Source organism: Gymnodraco acuticeps, unplaced genomic scaffold, assembly GCF_902827175.1.
Source record: "Gymnodraco acuticeps unplaced genomic scaffold, fGymAcu1.1, whole genome shotgun sequence".
In the NCBI taxonomy this organism is placed as follows: domain Eukaryota; kingdom Metazoa; phylum Chordata; class Actinopteri; order Perciformes; family Bathydraconidae; genus Gymnodraco; species Gymnodraco acuticeps.
In genome coordinates this window covers 4181826-4202606 of record NW_022990295.1, presented here as the reverse complement: position 1 = coordinate 4202606, position 20781 = coordinate 4181826, and the positions used below count along the sequence as shown (strand labels likewise).

The 20781-nt window shown below is 38.8% G+C and overlaps 1 long non-coding RNA gene across 1 annotated transcript; it reads right to left on the bottom strand.

Moving 5' to 3' along the window:
- Positions 1-15292: 15292 nt before the first annotated feature.
- LOC117549880 lies at positions 15293-16153 on the bottom strand. The gene is made up of 3 exons (XR_004569540.1): positions 15851-16153; positions 15667-15761; positions 15293-15330 (listed from the first exon to the last, which is right to left on the bottom strand). It is a non-coding gene; the product is annotated as an uncharacterized LOC117549880 (long non-coding RNA).
- Positions 16154-20781: the final 4628 nt, after the last annotated feature.

Here is a 20781-nt window from a genome sequence, read left to right as displayed (position 1 = left end):
GTGTGTGTGTGTGCGTGCGTGCGTGCGTGCGTGCGTGCGTGCGTGCGTGCGTGCGTGCGTGTGTGTGTGCTCTTATGCACACGTGTATAAAAACTGTGCCTGGATCCACTACAGAGAGGAAAGAGGGCATGCGAGCCTCATGTTGCATCGATTGCTCGCTCAAAACTCTGAAAGTGATTTTCTCATCGTATCTTTGAGGAAATGATTCATTAGGCTGTGGCTCTGACATGGAATAAGAAGCAGCCACTCACCCCAGGCCGGTGCATTTGGAGTGTGCACCGAGACGAAGGGGAAGATGGGAAGCAGCCCATGAAGGCCGGGACAGGAGGAAGGGGGGAGATGGAGCTGGAGGAGAGGAGGTTTGGAATGAAGGAGACAGGGGAGGAGATGGAGTATCTGTGGCTTTGAGTCAACAATACAACAGCTCCCAGACCAGCTCTTCTTTCCTGGAACACCACAGCAGCACTCAGCACGGAAGAGAGAATAATGCCTTCTGCTAATCTTTCTGAGGTCATCTGGCGCACATCTTCTTCAATTGTTTGCGTATCCTGTCTCACAATAAAGCCAACACAGTCTACTGCAGATGAAACACTGGGGCTTGATACAGTATTCAATTTGAAAATACTAAGCAGAAGTGCAGCGGCTGCCTTAGAAATGTTGGCCGTACTGTTATAATACACATTTCCAGTTTTTCTTTCTATTGTTTCACTTTGACACTGTTCAATCATTTATCAGCTGATTTAATAACACTGTGTAACTGTAAATGGTCTTTTCTTGCATTCCATATATATAAAAGCTCATAATCAAACCCAGGAAAACGTAGAATAGCGTGGCCCTTTAACTCAACGTTACTAATCAGAATCTTGAATATCACAGAGCGTTTCAAGTTTCCCCCAACGTAATTTCTGACCCTTTTACCTCTGTGATCCTCAGCATGTGGTCCTCAGCATCCGATGTATAAGAATACTACCATGCAACAGCTGCGCCTCCTAACCAAGGTAATGTTTAAGTTTGACGAATAACAAACTTGTGAATATGCATAGATTCGTGATAATGCAACAAATGTAAATAAACAAAGCATTTCAACAGGTCAAAACCACTTGTTGCTTTTCACAAAGGTCTTTGCCCTGTGTGCCACTGTGTCTGTTGGTTTGTTTTGTGCAAGGGATCAACTTTTTATATCTGGATATATAGATATCAAAATCAACAACACAGACTACTTGAGCATAGGGAAATCCTTCCAACACCATTATGTCAACGTGACCAACATTGATTGTGAAGGCTTGGCCTCTCTAACTGAGGTTAGTTATTATTTGCATAATAACCAACATTGAGATGTATGTGCTTGCGTGGGATTCAAATGTGTCAGAAAAGGCAAAACATGACAGTAGCTCTTGTGGTATAGCTGACGGTACATGAACAAATGTTGAGTACTTACTGAAGGGACCGGCTTCCAGTCCAACTTGAAGTTCTCTTCGCTGCACATCATCCTTTTCTTTCCCTCTCTTTTTTCTGTTGGTGCAAAGACAGAACACAAAGCAGAGGTACACGTAAATAACATACTACAATACTTGGACAACAACAGGACTATAGACATAACACAAATAATCAAAGCAAGAACTAAACAAAGCAAAAGTCAAAAATAAACAAAACATTCCCGAAGATGGTTAGGTAGGCCACATGTATGAGGTTGTGTATATTTGTATCTGACAAAGAAGAGACAAAAGTTTGTTCAATTAAAGGCAAAAACCACAAACAATATATTTCCTACACTGAAAAAACTGAAACGTGTACTTTTTTTTAAAATTAAATGTATTATGTCAACAGATTTCACATAACTTTATTAGGTTAATTGAAGGCAAAAATATTAAGTTTAAATAGGTTCAAGAAATGTGTTGGCATAATACATTTAATTAAAGTCAACGTTTTAGTTTTTTCAGCGTAGCTTTTGTATAATAGTTTGATGTTGTTTTGCATGATTTATTATAGGAAGAGACCTCCCCCCATGAGCTGTCTATCTCCATGTCCGAGTATCAGTGAAATTGTGGTTGATATGACATAGAAGGTTGTGTTATTGATCTTTTCTTAGAAAGAGCTATTTGTCAGAGTTCCTTGGAACATACAGTTCTGGGAAGCCAAATCGAGGCAACTGTCATTAATCAAGATGTTCCAGCATTCAACTAATTCACTGCTATTGACTTGAAAGCAACATTAATCCTGCAAAAGATTATAATTTCAGTCTCTCATCTACAAGTGTACAACATTCACGAAGAACACGTCAAAATACTCCATCTACATCCCAACATCCTGAAGTGATCCAGTAACATGAGTGCTGAAAGGTGATAAGGATGGTTTGACTTATGTGGAATGCTATTTGGTTGAAGAGGAGTGTTAAGATAAAGCAAATGTTCCTAGGGTCAAATGTAAGGACGGGGTGAGTATAAACGAAGATGAGAACAAGCGAAGATAAGAAAGGGAGGTCTGGATTATATGCTAAGCCTCATTACTCAACCTCCCACTCAGTTTAATACATTGAGAGATAGAGACACATGGAGAAATGGAGTGAAAACAAAAATATCACAAAAAGTATAACATTCTTTGTGTGTGTAAGGCAGTGTGGGCGTCCATGCCCCCCCAGTTACCCCGTGTTTATATGAAAGCAGCAAATTATGAATTAAATAAATGTCAAAGAGCTGTTGGTCTGGGAACACAGCAACCATCCCAACCACACTACATTTAAGAATGTGACTTTCTATCATCTATCATCTTGTAAAACTATAACATTCTCACTTCCCACTGAGCTGCACACGATAGTCGGGGCAGCCTTAATGCACCCAAGAACCCAGGAATCGTGTGAAATGGTCAGACTCCGGATGCATTCGCTTCATGGATCCAGACCGCGGACGCCAATTAACTTGTTATCTGTCACAACAAGACAATAAAATCACACTGCCAGATGGTCATTTGTTGTCTTCCAGCACTGAAGTGGTGTTTTGCATGATTGCGGTGCTGGCTCGTTTTCTAATATTGTTTTCACTGATGCGTCTGGGGTTTGCGATATTATTTGTACAGGATTTGTTCACGTCACCTGTACTTTCAATCATGGTTTATGATGTGAAGGATGCAGGGCATGAAGTATAGCGAGTGAACCCCATAAGAGATGTGGGGCTGATCAGAGCCAGTACTACCATGACCTCATTGTCACGTAGTTGACTCGCATCGTCCTCCGTTTTCTTGCTTTCTTTGTTGTCGGGGCAAGTGAAGGTCGCAGCTATTGAAGTTTTCCTCTTTTGCGGGATTATACTGTTGACTGTGATATTAAAGACCCACGATGCATCTGGATATTCTGTTCATACAGTTATTTTACCCGACCGGATATTTAGCAGACAGTCAGGCTCTTTTCAAGGATCTCCTGATTTATTAATGGAAAATCACGTGAGGGCTTTAAATTGGACAGGGTAATGTCTGCTTCTGTAGCTGACGCAGGCTCTTTAAGGATTTTAACAGTCCTAATAAATCACAAACACTTCAGCTGAGTTTAGCATTAGATAGCAAAGTAACTATGGCGACAAGTGAAGATAATCAGGAGACAATAATAGTGAGCATGTGACGTAAAAAACCTGATGTAGGCTAATGTCTTTTAACAGTAAAAGTGTTCACATCAAAATATAACCAAAATGTATTGCTTAGTACAGAAAGGTCAATTTCAGTACTGTATATATTATATTGCTGAATATAAAACAAGTGATGTAAAATTAATGATGCATTAATGTGTTCATCACTTTAGTGTTGTAGCTGATAATGGTGGAGCTCTATTTAATAACTGTATGTTTTTCTAGGGTATTTAAACCTGTAATAATACATCAAAATGTATTTGTTTATTATGATTTGTATTTATGATCTAAATCTGCAAAGTAACCACAAATATGTAGTTTTAGTAGAAGAAGAAAGTTTTAGTAGAAGAAGAAATTGCCATTAAATAGAAATACTTAGGTAAATGAGTACCGAGTTTCATTTGACCACTGTGTGTGTATATTCAGTGTCATTGTTTAAGTGTGTACCACTTTTTCGAGCTCACTTTATGTTAAAGGACAAACGCGGGGCAGCTTTTGTACAGCCGCTGATAACGTGTTAAACAAGCCTTCCCTTCACTCTTGCCAAGCTCATTGAAATTGTTGTTTTTCTAGAAGAAGTTCTGCTGGACTTCAAAAACAACAAACACATGTTGCCACATATAATACAAAAACATGATTAATAACCACAGGCCTGATGGGAATCATGATGTGACTCAGGCATGTCGGTATGAATGGATGCTGTCATTCCTCTCCGTCTCTCTTTCAGACTATTCATCAGTCTCGTTGTTTTATGATAAAGTACTGGGGTGATGCAATAAAACGGAATGTTCTCTTAGGGTTAGGACTTCCCAATGCACTGACATTATGTGTTCTGATGTTGACAATCATGTGAGGGAAATAGCATCACTATTTGGCATTAGAATGTATTCAAGGCCCCAAGCCCTAACTTAACCCCCGACCAACAATCTCAGTGATTAAAACAGGGGTGTCCGATAATGCTTCACTGATGGAAAAAATACACGAGGGGCTGGGCCAATCACTGGTGAGGTACATTTCCTCATAAATTAAGCTATAAGTAAGCAAAATCCATCAAATGTAAGTCGATTTTGCTTGATTTTGAATATGCTTTAAGAAAAAAACAGCTTTCCATTAATAGGCTTTCATTTATTTTGTTTGAAAAAGTGTTGGCAGCTTTAATTGACAGAATTTATTTGAAAATTGGGCTTATTAAAACATTATTCTGTGTAATATATGTTTACATTTATATTTAAGAAGTACAATATGAGACAAGCACACGTTTCATGTGTGGGCCATATTCAATTATACTTTTAGAATTTTCTGCGGGCAAATCCACGGGCCGCAGTTGGCCCCCGTGCCATAGTTTGGCACCTCTGGATTATGGCTTAATGAATTGCGGAAAAATAATGCTTTAATCTAAGAAGATTATAAAAAAAACAAGCTACATTGTCTATAAAAAAATTGTTTAGGAAAAAAGTGTATATAACTACTGGAAAAGCTATTAAATGTAAGCCATAATTCATGTATAGTTTTAAATAAACCTTCAAGGCAATACATTTGTATCAGTTTCATTTAGGTACAGCTATTTCTCTTTTTTATGTAATAACAAATGTTTGACTTGAGGGGAGAGATGGAAATAAACACTTTTATGATCTGCTAATGAGAGGAAATAAAAGTGAATGAAAGAGCTGAAAAGTGGTGGTCGGGGTTCAGTCTTTAAAAAGGTATGTTCAGGATTTTAGAAAGCCTACTCGATTTCTGAGAGTCCTTTAATTCAGAGGTTTGGGGGGAAAGGCTAAAGTTAGGCTGCATGCCCTAAAGTCTGATGATTGAATAAATGTTGTCAAAAAGTAAATGTATCATTGGATCTGATTTTTCAATCCCAAGTTTATAGCCACTGACTTGCTAATAAATCGCAGGGGATTTGAATACAAACATCTGTTTCTGGAGCTTTTTGGATGAACTAAAATGACTCCCTGTCAAGATAATTCAAATTCAACAAAGAGAATAATTGCTCTGTCTATTTTTCTCTGGCTGACTACAGCATTCAGAGTAATCTTTTTCTGAGCACTGACAATTTGTCTTTCTAAATGCACATCACTGTGGTCAAACTCACTGGGATGCATTACAGACCAGTAGTTGGTTGCTGACCAACCAACTACATTGTGGATACCTTCAAACAGGCTTAAATCTCTCCTCTGTTCCTTTGTGTTTATTATGCATCATGTTGTTTCCTGTTACTAATAATCCAATCAGTCCCAGTTGTTCTGGCCCATAGACACATGCTCCTAGCACAACATCAAGCTCCGAAACGAAGCGATGAAAGAAAAGACAGTGTGTGAGAACGTGTCCTTCCAAACTTCTAATCACATTATTCTTAATCACTGAGAGAAAGTCTCCCTAAACAAACCCTTTCAGTATGCACAACCACTGAAACCGCATCCTGGTGTTTCTCAATAGAACGTTAACCTGGTGACAGCGCATGTAATGCCTCACAGCGATGCTCGTACCCCAGTGTTGTGTTGTGTAATTCCTAAAGCCAGCGGTATCATCCATCAGTGAGCGCAGCATGAATTAGTGGGAAGAGAGGTGAGGCGGGGTGAAAAAGGAGAGACAAAGAGAGTGAGAGGGGAGGAATAACCTTGCTGAGGCTGTTGGGTAATATCTCCACGGCTTGAAGGCACCTTACAGCAAAAAGGAATGGAGGTCAATGATGTATCTTCGTGCAGAGGAGGGACTGTGAAGCTCCTCAGAGGGGAACTACAGATGTAGATACACACGAGCATAAATGCAAAAGTCTGGAGATGAGAGACATGGCTCTGCAACACGGTGATTCATCAAAATTAAGCAGATGTAAACTTATACACAGTGTAACCCTAACACCCAATCTATCAGAAAGCTGCCTGTTGTCTCCGCTCTCCCATAGTTTAAACGCTGAATAATGGAATATTACTCCAGCATACACCTCCAGTAAATCATCATATACACACACTGCCTGCAGTATCATTCATTCCTGTTCAGTCCCCTCTCAGTGATTTAAAGCGATTGCTTTAGCAGCGCAGGGCTTCACCCACACACATTCACAGCAAGTCAATCCGTCAGACGCATTTATCGTACAGAGCTTGATGCTGTGTGTGGGATTTCTTAGGCATTGGGCATTTCAAATGGTGTTGATTAAAAAAGTATATGAGTTTGTCATTTGAATTCTGTGCGATAAGTTTTGCCCCAAAAACAATAAAAAATACATATTTTTCTACAAGAGATATCTGCCTTCTATCCGATATAATGGAACATGATGGCCAAAAAATACATTTGATAATCAGCAGTCATGTTTCTTTCCAGAAATCATGAGATATAATATAAGTATATTATAATGACTACGAAGAATTCTGCAGTATTTTTTTAGTAGATATTGCTTTTTAGTGGGGTCAATTTTTAAGGGCTCTGCATAACAGCTGTTATGATAATTAGATGCTATGGTAATACCACTATCTTGACTATAGTATAGAGAAATACATGTTAATTAAGTTGTTTTTCTTTAGATTCTTTATATTACACTAGTAGCTCTTTGACGGCAGCATTCCTGCATCAGGACATCACACTTTATCAATCAATCAATGTTTATTTATACAGCCCAATATCACAAATGTTACATTTGTCTCAGTGGTCTTCACAGTTTGTACAGAATATCAGTATGACAATACGACACCCTCTGTCCTTAGACCCTCACATCGTACAAGGAAAAACCTCCGGAGAAAACCCACAGTTTAAAGGGAAAAAATGGGAGAAACCTCAGGGAGAGCAACAGAGGAGGGATCCCTCTCCCAGGACGGACAGACGTGCAATAGATGCCGTGTGTAAATTGAAAAGATAATACATTTGCAACATAGGTAGTCCAAATTTTTGGAAATGCATGTGTATATAATAGGAAGATGAATCCACGAGGATATCCATCCAGGACCTATGATCCAGGACCACAGCCACGACTCAAGATCCAGGGCTCACGATCCAGGACAGAGGAGCGCAGGATCATCCATGACTCCGGATCCCGGCGTATATAGACACCAAAAATAAAGAAATTTGGGGAAGCTGGGTTAATCGGAACATGAGAGTACACAGGTATAGACAGAGAGAAGGAAGAAGTAAGATGTCCCCCGACAAACTAAGCCTATATCAGCAAAACTAGGGGCTGAATCTAATCAACCCTAACTATAAGCTTTATCAAAAAGGAAGGTCTTAAGCCCCTGACACACCAAGCCGATATCGGCTGTTCTCGTAAATCGGGAGACGAAGCGTGTCCTGTCGCCCAAACTCAATTTGGTGTGTCCCGAACAGTCGACCGTGACACGCCTTATTTGGACTGCCTGACCCGATCCATGGCCGATTCAACATGTTGAATCGGCCATGGATCGGGTCTGGCAGTCGGACCAAACAATCACTCTGATTGGCTGTTCAGCTAGCGAATCAGTGCATGAGAAGCGATACGGAAGTGAGGGACGTAAACAAACGATTTAAGAAGAAGGCACACACAGACTGCTATTCATATTTAAATATAGCAACATCTTTAGCTTGCATACCTGTTGCCAAAAATCGCAGCGTAACCATCAGACGTGTCCCCACGGAGATGCAATCCGGGTAGTTGGTGTTTTCCCTCTGGGTGATTGGAGTGATGAGTTCCTCCAACGTGTGGAACTGCAGAGGAAAAAGCCGAGCGAAATTTCTGAAATCTGGCACTTCATTGAATTCCAGCTCTCGACACAGGTTCGGGAAAGCACCGTGAGCTTCTCGCTGTAGTATCCATGACTTCACCCATTTAGTGCGGTTTCTCCTAATTCTTCGCTTCCGCTTCTTGAGAGACTGTTGCTTGAGAATGTCTTCCACAAATAACACTGCAATGGCTGATAGCTCCAGTGCCGCACGAAACATGTTTTAGATGGACGAGAGGCAAAATGGAACGCACAAGCTATTTGTTGTTGTTTATATCACGGTCTGTTCTTCTTCTCTGTCTTCCGGTTGTTGCCTCTTTTGAATGACGAATACACACTACCGCCGCCTGCTGGTAAGGAGAGTTATTGCCACTCACGCACTGAAGTCTTTGCGGTGTGTTCCCGTGCGACACATGGCCAAGACGCAGGAGAACACGGCCAGGCAACAGCCGACGTCAGCGTCGGCGAGTCCTCTGGTAACTGCTTGGTGTGTCAGGGCCTTTAAGCGCACTCTTAAAAACGGATAGGGTGTCTGCCGCCCGAACACAAACTGGAAGCTGATTCCACAAATGTGGAGCTTGATAAGAAAAGGCTCTAGCTCCCATTGTACTTTTAGAGACTCTAGGAACAACCAACAACCCTGCATTCTTGGAACGCAATGCCCTAGTAGGACAGTAGGGTATAATGAGTTATTTAAGGTAAGATGGCGCCTGCCCATTAAGGGCTTTGTAGGCGAGAAGAAGAATTTTAAATGATATCCTGTATTCTATAGGGAGCCAGTGTAAGGCAGCCAGAACAGGAGTAATGTGGTCCCTTTTCCTAACTCTGGTTAGTACACGAGCTGCAGCATTTTGAATCAGCTGAAGCGACTTGACTGACTTCTTGGTACACCCTGATAATAAGGAGTTACAATAATCCAGCCTTGAAGTAACAAATGCATGGACTAGTTTCTCTGCATCGTTTTGAGGCAAGATATGCCTGATTTTTGGAATGTTATGTAGATGGAAGTAGGCGGTCCTTGAAATTGATTTTATGTGGGCGTTAAAGGATCCCTTAGGGATAAGGGATAAGGTGAGAAGTTCGGTCATCAGGGAGGGACTCGGAGTTGAGCCGCTCCTCCTTCGCGTCGAAAGGAGCCAGTTGAGGTGGTTCGGGCACCTAGTTAGGATGCCACCTGGGCGCCTCCCTAGGGAGGTGTTTCCAGGCACGTCCAGCTGGGAAGAGACCAAGGGGTAGACCTAGGACCAGGTGGAGGGATTATATCTCTTCGCTGGCCTGGGAGCGCCTTGGGATCCCCCAGTCAGAGCTGGTTGATGTCGCCAGGGAAAAGAAAGTTTGGGGCTCTCTGCTGGAACTGCTACCCCCGCGACCCGACCACGGATAAGCGGGAGAAGATGGATGGATGGTTAAAGGATAAATCCTGATCAAATATAACACCAAGATTCCTTACAGTCTCACTGGAGGCCAAATTAATGCCATCCATAGTTAGTATATCCTTAGATAATTTGTTTCGTAGATTCTTCGGGCCAAGTACAATAACTTCAGTTTTGGTCGTGTTTAACATACAAAAATGTAAGGTCATCCACGTTTTTAAGTCCTTGAGGCAGTCTTGAATTTTATTTAGATGATTAATTTCATCAGGCTTGATTGATAAATATAGTTGAGTATCATCCTCATAACAATGAAAGTTTACAGAATGATTCCTTATAATATTGCCTAACGGAAGCATATATAATGTGAACAAAATAGGTCCGAGCACTGAGCCCTGTGGCACTCCATGGCTAACTTTGGTTTGCGTGGAAGATTCATCGTTGACACGTACAAACCAGAGTTCCCGTTAGCCGGTAATTACCGGACTACGACCGGTAAAATATGCTGAAGACCGGCAAATCTAAATCTCTCCGGTCAAAGTGTCCGTTCAAAATAATTTCCGCTTAGCGCAATACCACATCAGTTGCGCAACTTGCACCATTTATGTGACAGACAAGAGTATGTGACAGACAAGAATAGTCAATTCTAATGTCTAACCCTGTATGGGTTGATTGTGCGTTGATCTGTTGGTAATGCCTCGGGGTTCCGGTGGGCATGTAAACAAATGCATAATGCTGCGCTATACTTTGTGGCCTCACCCAGTTGCATAGCGACACTTATTGTTTAGGTGTCTTTTAATAAGCAGGTAGTCATATCATTAGCTAGAACTAGCTGGATCTGATCGATATGGACATAAACGCGAGTGAAGTCTAATCTGACGGGAGAGAGAGATCAGCTGCTGCTGACGAGTCGACACGCAGCTCTGCAGGATCAGCGGTGAGCGGACAAAACACACACTTCAGGTTAGAATATCACACGTAGCTATTTTTAATGACCTCTCAAACTACCGTAACTAGTTATAGATATGTTTAGTTTTACTGTCGGGTCACTCATTACTGATCCGCGAGCTGCATGATACTGACGGGCTGTCAGGAGAGACTGCGGTCAAGCCAGCCGTCTTTCACTTTTGCGTGGTCAAACCAGCCGCCCCTGTATTTCGAGTGCGCGATTAGTTACAGGTTTACGGTAATGCAATAAAACAACCCTGGGAAGCTGGACGTTTCGTATGTGCAGGAACACTTCCGGTGAGGATTTCAAAGTAAAGGATGGCATGTGGGTCATTTATATTATCTGCGATTGAGGAACAGGGTAATTTATGAGAATAATGTTAGGACTTATTGCTTCATACACTTGTTGCACAAATACTATGAACTACTTTTACTGTGTACTTCTTGAGAATGGCAAAAGTCCCTCCAGAGAACAAGAAGGAGCATTTTCGTCAACTTTAATGTGGTCTAAAAAACATTTCTTCCATAAGTAGTTTATGAAACTGCCATGTTTGTACTTAATACTTCTTAGACTACTTGCACAAATAATATGAACTACTTTTACTGTGTGCTTTTTGAGTAATTTGAGTTTCAAAGTCCCCTCCGGAGAACAAGAATGAGCATTTTTGTCAACTTTAATGTGGTCTAAAAAACATTTCTTCCATAAGTAGTTTATGAAACTGCCATGTTTGTACTTAATACTTCTAGGACTACTTGCAAAAATAATATGAACTACTTTTACTGTGTACTTTTCAGTAAATTGAGTTTCCAAGTCCCCTCCGGAGAACAAGAATGAGCATTTTCGTCAAATGTAATGTGGTCTAAAAAACATTTCTTCCATAAGTAGTTTATGAAACTGCCATGTTTGTACTTAATACTTCTAGGACTACTTGCAAAAATAATATGAACTACTTTTACTGTGTACTTTTTGAGTAATTTGAGTTTCAAAGTCCTCTCCAGAGAACAAGAATGAGCATTTGTGTCAAATTTAATGCGGGATAAAACACATTTCTTCCATAAGTAGTTTATGAAACTGCCATGTTTGTACTTAATACTTCTAGAACTACTTGCAAAAATAATATGAACTACTTTTACTGTGTACTTTTTGAGTAATTTGAGTTTCAAAGTCCTCTCCGGAGAACAAGAATGAGCATTTGTGTCAATTTTAATGTGGGACAAAAACACATTTCTTCAATAAGTAGTTTATGAAACTGCCATGTTTGTACTTAATACTTCTAGGACTACTTGCAAAAATAATATGAATTACTTTTACTGTGTACTTTTTGAGTAATTTGAGTTTCAAAGTCCCCTCCGGAGAACAAGAATGAGCATTTTTGTCAACTTTAATGTGGTCTAAAAAACATTTCTTCCATAAGTAGTTTATGAAACTGCCATGTTTGTACTTAATACTTCTAGAACTACTTGCAAAAATAATATGAACTACTTTTACTGTGTACTTTTTGAGTAATTTGGGTTTCAAAGTCCTCTCCAGAGAACAAGAATGAGCATTTTTGTCAACTTTAATGTGGGATAAAACACATTTCTTCCATAAGTAGTTTATGAGTCTGCCATGTTTGTACTTAATACTTCTAGGACTACTTGCAAAAATAATATGAACTACTTTTACTGTGTACTTTTTGAGTAATTTGAGTTTCAAAGTCCCCTCCGGAGAACAAGAATGAGCATTTTTGTCAACTTTAATGTGGTCTAAAAAACATTTCTTCCATAAGTAGTTTATGAAACTGCCATGTTTGTACTTAATACTTCTAGAACTACTTGCAAAAATAATATGAACTAATTTTACCGTGTACTTTTTCAGTAATTTGAGTTTCAAAGTCCCCTCCAGAGAACAAGAATGAGCATTTGTGAACTTTAATGTGGTCTAAAAACATTTCTTCCATAGACATATGACACTGCCATGTTCTTCTGCCCTAGTTGCAGAGAAAGCTATTCCAATTGCTTGCCCTGGCTTCTTGGAGTTGGTCCTGATTCATCCCCAGGCACTGCTCATGGAACCATCTTTCACAGGTGTCACACTGTATCTGTAAAATGAAATGATTGACCATCAAATCTGATACATCTTGTCATTGGAAATGATGAAGTATTGAAGTGCAATAGAGAATAATTTTGACAAAATTAGATTCATGTCAACTTTATTACATGTATCTATAGTCTGTAGCATACTCACCTCAAACACCAGTTTAATATCTGAAAATAACTATATTATGTCTACATTTTCAGTTTTTCAAATAAAAATGTTTTTTAGGTAGTTATAGGTAGAAGATTTATAGTTCTGGGAAAACCCCATGTTGCATCACTATAATGTAGTTACCTTTTGGTATTCTTAATTGGTCAGTTACTGTATGTATTGCATACGAGCTGCTTCTCCCTGCTTCCCATATTTTGATAGTGACTTACAGGATGTTGGTGTGTGAAAGAGGACAACAGCAGATAACACACACAAACCTCTTTCCAAGTGGTCCGTTTTACATTAGGAGTGTTGCCTCAAGGTATAACTTGGTTTCCAGGCCTGATCTGGTGGACATGTACCGTCAGTCTCCCAGCGGCGTAGAGTGAGGTGGAGGAACCGCGGGGTGCGCTAATTCAGTGCCCCATATTGCTATTTTCCAAGCTAATGTAGCTTTGTCATATTTGTCAACGCTGCATTGAGGCTATTGTCATCATGTGGGTGGACTTAGACTCAAACCTGGGGTGAAGTTACACTTTAATTTAATATGTTGCTATTAGACATGATTAGAATTGTCAGTATCCCTATTCCACTACTCATCACATTTTATATTCTCTCTGTTCATTATATGTGTAAACAATGTATATACATTACCATTTATCTGAGAGAAGTTGTCTTGACTGTTTTGTTAGTAAATCAATTTATATCGGTTCCACAGTCATTTTGAATAAAGTTAATGTGTGTGGGCTGCAGCTGGGGCGACGCACGAGGTTGCCGTAAAAAAATTATTCGGCATGCGCCGAAAAGTAGAAATCGAAGCATGGCCCTGCAGCGTTTTCGCTGGACCGCCTGATCTGGATAGACCCAGTGACTCAACAGTTTTATAAATACATCTAATATCATAAATTGAATTTGATTAGAATATGATGAAGCCCTATTATAACTACACTACGACAAATACTCACCCAATCTGTAGTGGGAGGCCCAGATACTGGGGGCTTTGAGGCAGAGCACATTGCACAGTTGTTCTCCATGTGAAACACTGCAGGAAAAGAAAATATGTTATTTAGACATACTGTATATGTATACAGTTAATAGTTTATTGGCAGCAGAAGTGCAGTCAAATTCTATGCAGCTGTTCAGCTGTAAATTATAGCTTATGAACTCTAAATGGATCATGAATGGGATCATTAACACAGGTTTAATATGTTTTTAAGGATGGATGTTTTAAAAAGAAGACTATGTACACAGTGTGAACAGAACAACATATAAGCAGACATACATAAACAATCCGTAATATTCTAAACATTACTAGGCAATGACCTGTATGCAACACATTTAAAAATGCAGGAATTTATATTTGTCACTGTTTCACTCTAAGCCCTGTTTTGTGTTCCATATTTCACCCATGCCTCCTGCCACTCTGCCTGTAAGCTTTCAATAAACCACCTATAAACTGTTCCTGGATGCCTGGTACAATCTGTATTCGTTTCCTCTTCCCTGCTCTCCTGACACAAACCGTGACAGTTTAAGTGTCAGTATTTACATTCCTTATTGCAGCAGGAAAAAAAGTTATTCTTCAACTGTTAATGTCTCAATGGAGTGTGTGTGAGAGAAATATAAGTTATGGGTTCAACTGAGATATGTATGGAATATTTGGTTTGGGCCCTGTGCTTAAAATCAATGATGCTGTGTAGGCTATAAATGCTGTAGTGTGTGGACTCAAAGGCAATTTTACAGGCTGTAGTTATTGTAGATTTGTTTGATTGCATTGGATTAATAGAAGTTCATCATTTCCATAACAACTAACTAAGAACCATAACATAAAGCAGGACAAATGACTTACAAACCTGAACCATTGAGTATTGATAGTGTAAACTTTCTCCTCTCACAAGCCATCTCCTTTTTGGATGTCCCAAAGGACATAATTGGTAATGTAGGAAAGGCCTCCATCACTGCTCTTGCCATCTACACACCAACACACAGAATCACACTTCTCATCTGCGCTACATTGTTTTTGCCAGTAAAATTACAACATTGAATTGATATTTCAATAAAAATGATCAAACTATTAATAACTAATAGTTGTAATGAGGTAATTAACACAACTTGAAGAATGTACATGGCAAACTACATGGGTTGTGTCAACAACCAGCCCTCTTATCACTTTTACACAATTCCCCTAAAAAATAAACTGAAAATTGATCATTCAGAAACTAATGACTTATTTTTTAACATCATTGACTATTTTATACTTTAAACTTGTATAATAATCAAGACACTGAAATAAATATAAGAATATATATGTAGCAGAAGCATACATATTACATATAGTAGTTAAAGTAAAAAACTACGTTACCATGGTAACAATAACCCCACAGCTACTGCCATCACGTTGAACTGGATGGTGCATGGTTGCTCCTCTCCATTTGACAGTCCCCCAGTGCTCCTTGCCATAGCAGGTCCTCCTCATCTTGAAGTATTCCCTTTGTAAAACACATTGTGGAATAGTCTCTAATGTAACTCCCAACAGACACATGTAGAATAAAAATCTTTAAATATTGTGTAAAATAAAAACACTCCATCCCAACAGTATGGACACTGGAAAATATTGTAGGTTACCTTGCTTACTGAGCTACTTCATTTAGAATTGTGTACACAGATACTAAGGGCGGGATAAGGAAATATCATTTGAAAAACAGCTGAGACCACCGCTTCAGTGGTGTGGGTTTGGGAACTTCTGTTAACATACTTATGTTTACTTAAACACAAAGCACTAAATATAATTCTAAGATCACTTTATATCTAATTTGCTGACTTACCGTACTCTTTTCGCAGCATTTTCCGAGTCTGCTTTCTCTTTGGAATTTGCCGCTGGATCCACCAAAAATACTGATCTTATAGCAGGAAATAAGTACTAAAAAAAAGGGATGTTATTTCAAAACAGCATCAAACATATATACATATTTAAATGAAATGGATTTCTGAATGAAAACAATCACTAACCAGCAACTTCCAGTGTGTTCTTTCAATATTTACAAAGGCGATCACGGCTTGATAATCATTAAAGTTGATCTATAACAGCAATAAAAATACTTTTTTTTAAGTTTTCGTAGGAATATGATGCCTTATTTTATTAAAAATAAATCATGGTGTTTGAATTTGTATATTAAATTACAAAATAGAAAACCCAAAGTACTATAACACAGCCTCGCCTACCGATTTCAAATGTGTGCTCTAAAATGATATTTATAAATGACTATTATCATTATTATAAGCAAGACAATAAATGGCAAAGATATGTAGAAAATAAACGTATTTGAGATACGTTCATAGGCAAGGCAAGGCAAGTTTATTTATATAGCACTTTTCAACACAAGGCAATTCAAAGTGCTTTACAAAAATGAAAGACATTAAGAAAATGGCATTAAAAATCAGTCATTAAAAGAAAAGCTAATACAATAAACATTAAAAGAAAAAATACATGGATAAAAGTTACAGTGCAGTCTAAGATATGAATAGTTCAATTAAAAGCAGCGACAAAAAGAAAAGTCTTCAGCCTGGATTTAAAAGTAGTCAGAGTTGCAGCGGACCTGCAGGTTTCTGGGAGTTTGTTCCAGATATTTGGAGCATAATAACTGAACGCTGCTTTACCATGTTTAGTTCTGACTCTGGGGACAGAAAGCTGAAGATATTCAATAGAAACGTAACGTGGGAGAAAATGTGTTTCTAGAAGATATTTAGAAAATAAACGTATTTGAGATACGTTCATAACGAACGTAACGTGGGAGAAAATACGTTTCTAGCTAAACGTAATTGAGAATGCAGTTTAGTTCTGTGGGAACGTACTTTTTAGGAGACAGGGTGAGCAGTCAAACATGGTGGTGGAAATATTACATTCTCTAGGAGTGACTTTGCCATTGGATTACTGAAAAAAATGACAGTAAAAGTAGTTCATATTATTTTTGCAAGTAGTCCTAGAAGTATTAAGTACAAACATGGCAGTTTCATAAACTACTTATGGAAGAAATGTGTTTTATCCCACATTAAAGTTGACACAAATGCTCATTCTTGTTCTCTGGAGAGGACTTTGAAACTCAAATTACTCAAAAAGTACACAGTAAAAGTAGTTCATATTATTTTTGCAAGTAGTCCTAGAAGTATTAAGTACAAACATGGCAGTTTCATAAACTACTTATGGAAGAAATGTTTTTTAGACCACATTAAAGTTGACAAAAATGCTCATTCTTGTTCTCCGGAGAGGACTTTGAAACTCAAATTACTCAAAAAGTACACAGTAAAAGTAGTTCATATTATTTTTGCAAGTAGTCCTAGAAGTATTCAGTACAAACATGGCAGTTTCATAAACTACTTATGGAAGAAATGTTTTTTAGACCACATTCAAGTTGACAAAAATGCTCATTCTTGTTCTCCGGAGGGGACTTTGAAACTCAAATTACTCAAAAAGTACACAGTAAAAGTAGTTCATATTATTTTTGCAAGTAGTCCTAGAAGTATTAAGTACAAACATGGCAGTTTCATAAACTACTTATGGAAGAAATGTTTTTTAGACCACATTAAAGTTGACACAAATGCTCATTCTTGTTCTCTGGAGAGGACTTTGAAACTCAAATTACTCAAAAAGTACACAGTAAAAGTAGTTCATATTATTTTTGCAAGTAGTCCTAGAAGTACTAAGTACAAACATGGCAGTTTCATAAACTACTTATGGAAGAAATGTTTTTTAGACCACATTAAAGTTGACGAAAATGCTCATTCTTAGGACTTTTGCCATTCTCAAAAAGTACACAGTAAAAGTAGTTCATAGTATTTGTGCAACAAGTTTATGAAGCAATAAGTCCTAACATTATTCTCATAAATTACCCTGTTCCTCAATCGCAAATAATATAAATGAACCACATGCCATCCTCTACTTTGAAATCCTCACCGGAAGTGTTCCTCGATGGGATTTTCTGTAGCTTTAAAGTGGTCGAATATATAATACTGCACATACGAAACGTCCAGCTTCCCAGGGTTGTTTTCATTGCATTACCGTAAACCTGTAACTAACCGCGCACTCGAAATACAGGGGCTGCTGGTTTGACCACGCAAAAGTGAAAGACGGCTGGCTTGACCGCGTCAAATTATTATTCCCGTTTTATTGTAAATTACTGTTCACTTTTGAATAATGTAGTTAATCTACTATAATTAGTTTAATATTGAATCATATCAATTTGTTTTAAAGCTCAATAAATAACAAAGACCTTTGACCGGCACTTTTCTCATTTTGTCCGGAAGATTTACACTTTAACGGACATGTTGACCGGCGAAGAAATATTCTAACGGGAACTCTGGTACAAACTGAGAGCGTTCAGATAGATAGGACCTAAACCAGCCTAAAGCAGTTCCCTGTATGCCAACTAAGTGCTCTAGTCTTTGCAATAAGATATCATGGTCGATAGTATCAAATGCAGCACTGAGATCAAGCAAAACAAGAATAGAGACATGTCCCTTGTCTGAGGCTATTAGAATGTCATTTGTGACTTTAACCAGAGCTGTCTCTTTTCTATGATGTGTTCTAAAGCCAGACTGAGAATCTTCAAATAAATCATTGTTTTTTAAGTAATCACACAGCTGTTTTGCGACCGCTTTCTCAAGAATTTTTGAGAAGAACGGAAGATTAGAAATAGGTCTATAGTTGGCTAAAACCTCTGTATCGAGGTTGTGCTTTTTAAGAAGCGGTTTTATCACTGCTACTTTGAATGATTGTGGAACATAGCCTGATAATAAAGACATATTCATAATATTTAATAAAGAAGTGCTAATGAATGGAAAAACTTCCTTCAACAGCTTAGTTGGAATTGGGTCTAACATGCACGTTGATGGTTTAGAAGAGAGAATCATTAAATGTAATATTGTTCAAGGTTAATGGCTGAAAAGCATTCTAGTTTACTATCTAGTGTAATAGAACTTACGTTTCCGGGAGCTGTTGATAACACTATACTGGTCAAAGGCAAGAGGTCATTAATTTTGTTTCTAAGAGTAACAATTTTGTCGTTAAAAAAGCACATAAAATCATTACTACTGAGTGCTATGGGAATAGAAGGCTCAATCGAGCTGTGGCTCTCTGTCAGCCTGGCTACAGTGCTGAAAAGAAATCTTGCATTATTCTTATTCTCATCTATTAATGAAGAGTATTAGGCTGCTCTCGCTTTACGCAGTGCTTTCTTATATTCATTGAGAGTAATATGCCAAATTAAACGAGATTCTTCAAGTTTAGTGGAACGCCATATCCTTTCAAGTTGTCTCGACTTTTGCTTTATTTTGCGCGTTTCGGCATTATGCCATGGAGCTAATCTATGTTATTTTATTTTATTCTTTTTCAAAGGAGCAACAGAGTCTAATTTTATTCGCAGCGCATCTTTAGCACTATCAACAACATGATCAATTTGGGGTGGTGTACATTTTGTATAAGTTTCCTCCCTTACATGCAGACATGCTATCGAGTTAAGTATTGGTGGAATCTCTTCCTTAAATGTGGCTATAGCACTAACAGATAGGTTTCTGCTGCAGGAGCTTTTGACTAATGCTTTGTAGTCTCGTAACAGTACTTCAGAAGTTACTAAGAAATGGTCGGATAAAGCAGGATTATGCGGTTCGACTAATAGTTGCTCAATTTAAAAAATACCATAAGTCAGAACAAGGTCGAGAGTGTGATTATAGCAGTGGGTTGGTTTATTTACACTGACGAAAACCAACAGAATCTAATATAGAGTTAAATGCAACAGTAAGGCTATTTTTTATCATCGTCAACATGAATATTAAAGTCACCTACGATAATTACTTTATCTGTTTTAAGAACCAAAGTTGATACAAACTCAGAGAATTCTGATAAGAATTCTGAATAAGGACCTGGTGCACGGTACACTGTAACAAATAAGATTGGCTGCAAAGTTTTCCAGGTCGGATGTGTAAGACTAAAAACGAGACTTTCAAAGGAGGTATAATTTAATTTTGGTTTAGTATTGATAAGTAAACTTGAGTCAAAGATTGCTGCAACTCCACCTCCTCGGCCCGTGCCTCGGGCAATATGAGTATTGATATGGCTGGGTGGAGTGGCCTCATTTATGCTGACATATTCTTCATGTCTCAACCAAGTTTCAGTGAGACAGCATATATCAATATTATAATCTGATATTAAATCATTTACCAATATTGCTTTAGATGCTAGAGATCTTATGTTTAAGAGACCACATTTAATTTTCCTGTTTTGTTGCACTGTAGTAGTTGTTACATTTACTTTTATTAGGTTATTATGTATGACACCTCTATTAGGTTTTATCTTAACTTGTCCTTGGGCAGACACACACACCGTTGATATTGGGTATTTTATTGGGTTCGGGATTCCTATGGATGACTGCCTAGGAGAGAGCGCGGAGAAGCGTGTAAGACTGCGACTTCGCCTCCTGGTCTCAACTCCAGTTTGTCATGGATTAAGTCCACAAAGCCCTGAAATGTTTGCCGAAATGAGATCTGCACCTTCCAAAGTAGGATGAAGCCGTCTCTCTTAATCAGACCAGGTTTTCCCCAGAAGGCTGTCCAATTATTTACGAAGTCCACATTGTTTGCTGGGCACCACCAAGACAACCAGCGCTGAAATTATGACATGCGGCTATACATGTCATCATTGATCAGATTGGGGAGGGGACCAGAGAAGATTACGGTGTCCGACATTGTTTTAGCAATTGTTTTAGCACTTTAGCTGAGAAGGTGAAGGCAAAGGCCTCATCAAAAGATCAAACTGCTTCCCGTGGACCCACCAGGGATGTGCTCCACTGTCCCCACAGGTCAGAGAACAGGTGACCCTTCACTCCAATAACCAGCAGCAGATGAGCCGGCGCAGGAAGACGCGGCAGGAGTCCAGGAAGTGGCTCGGG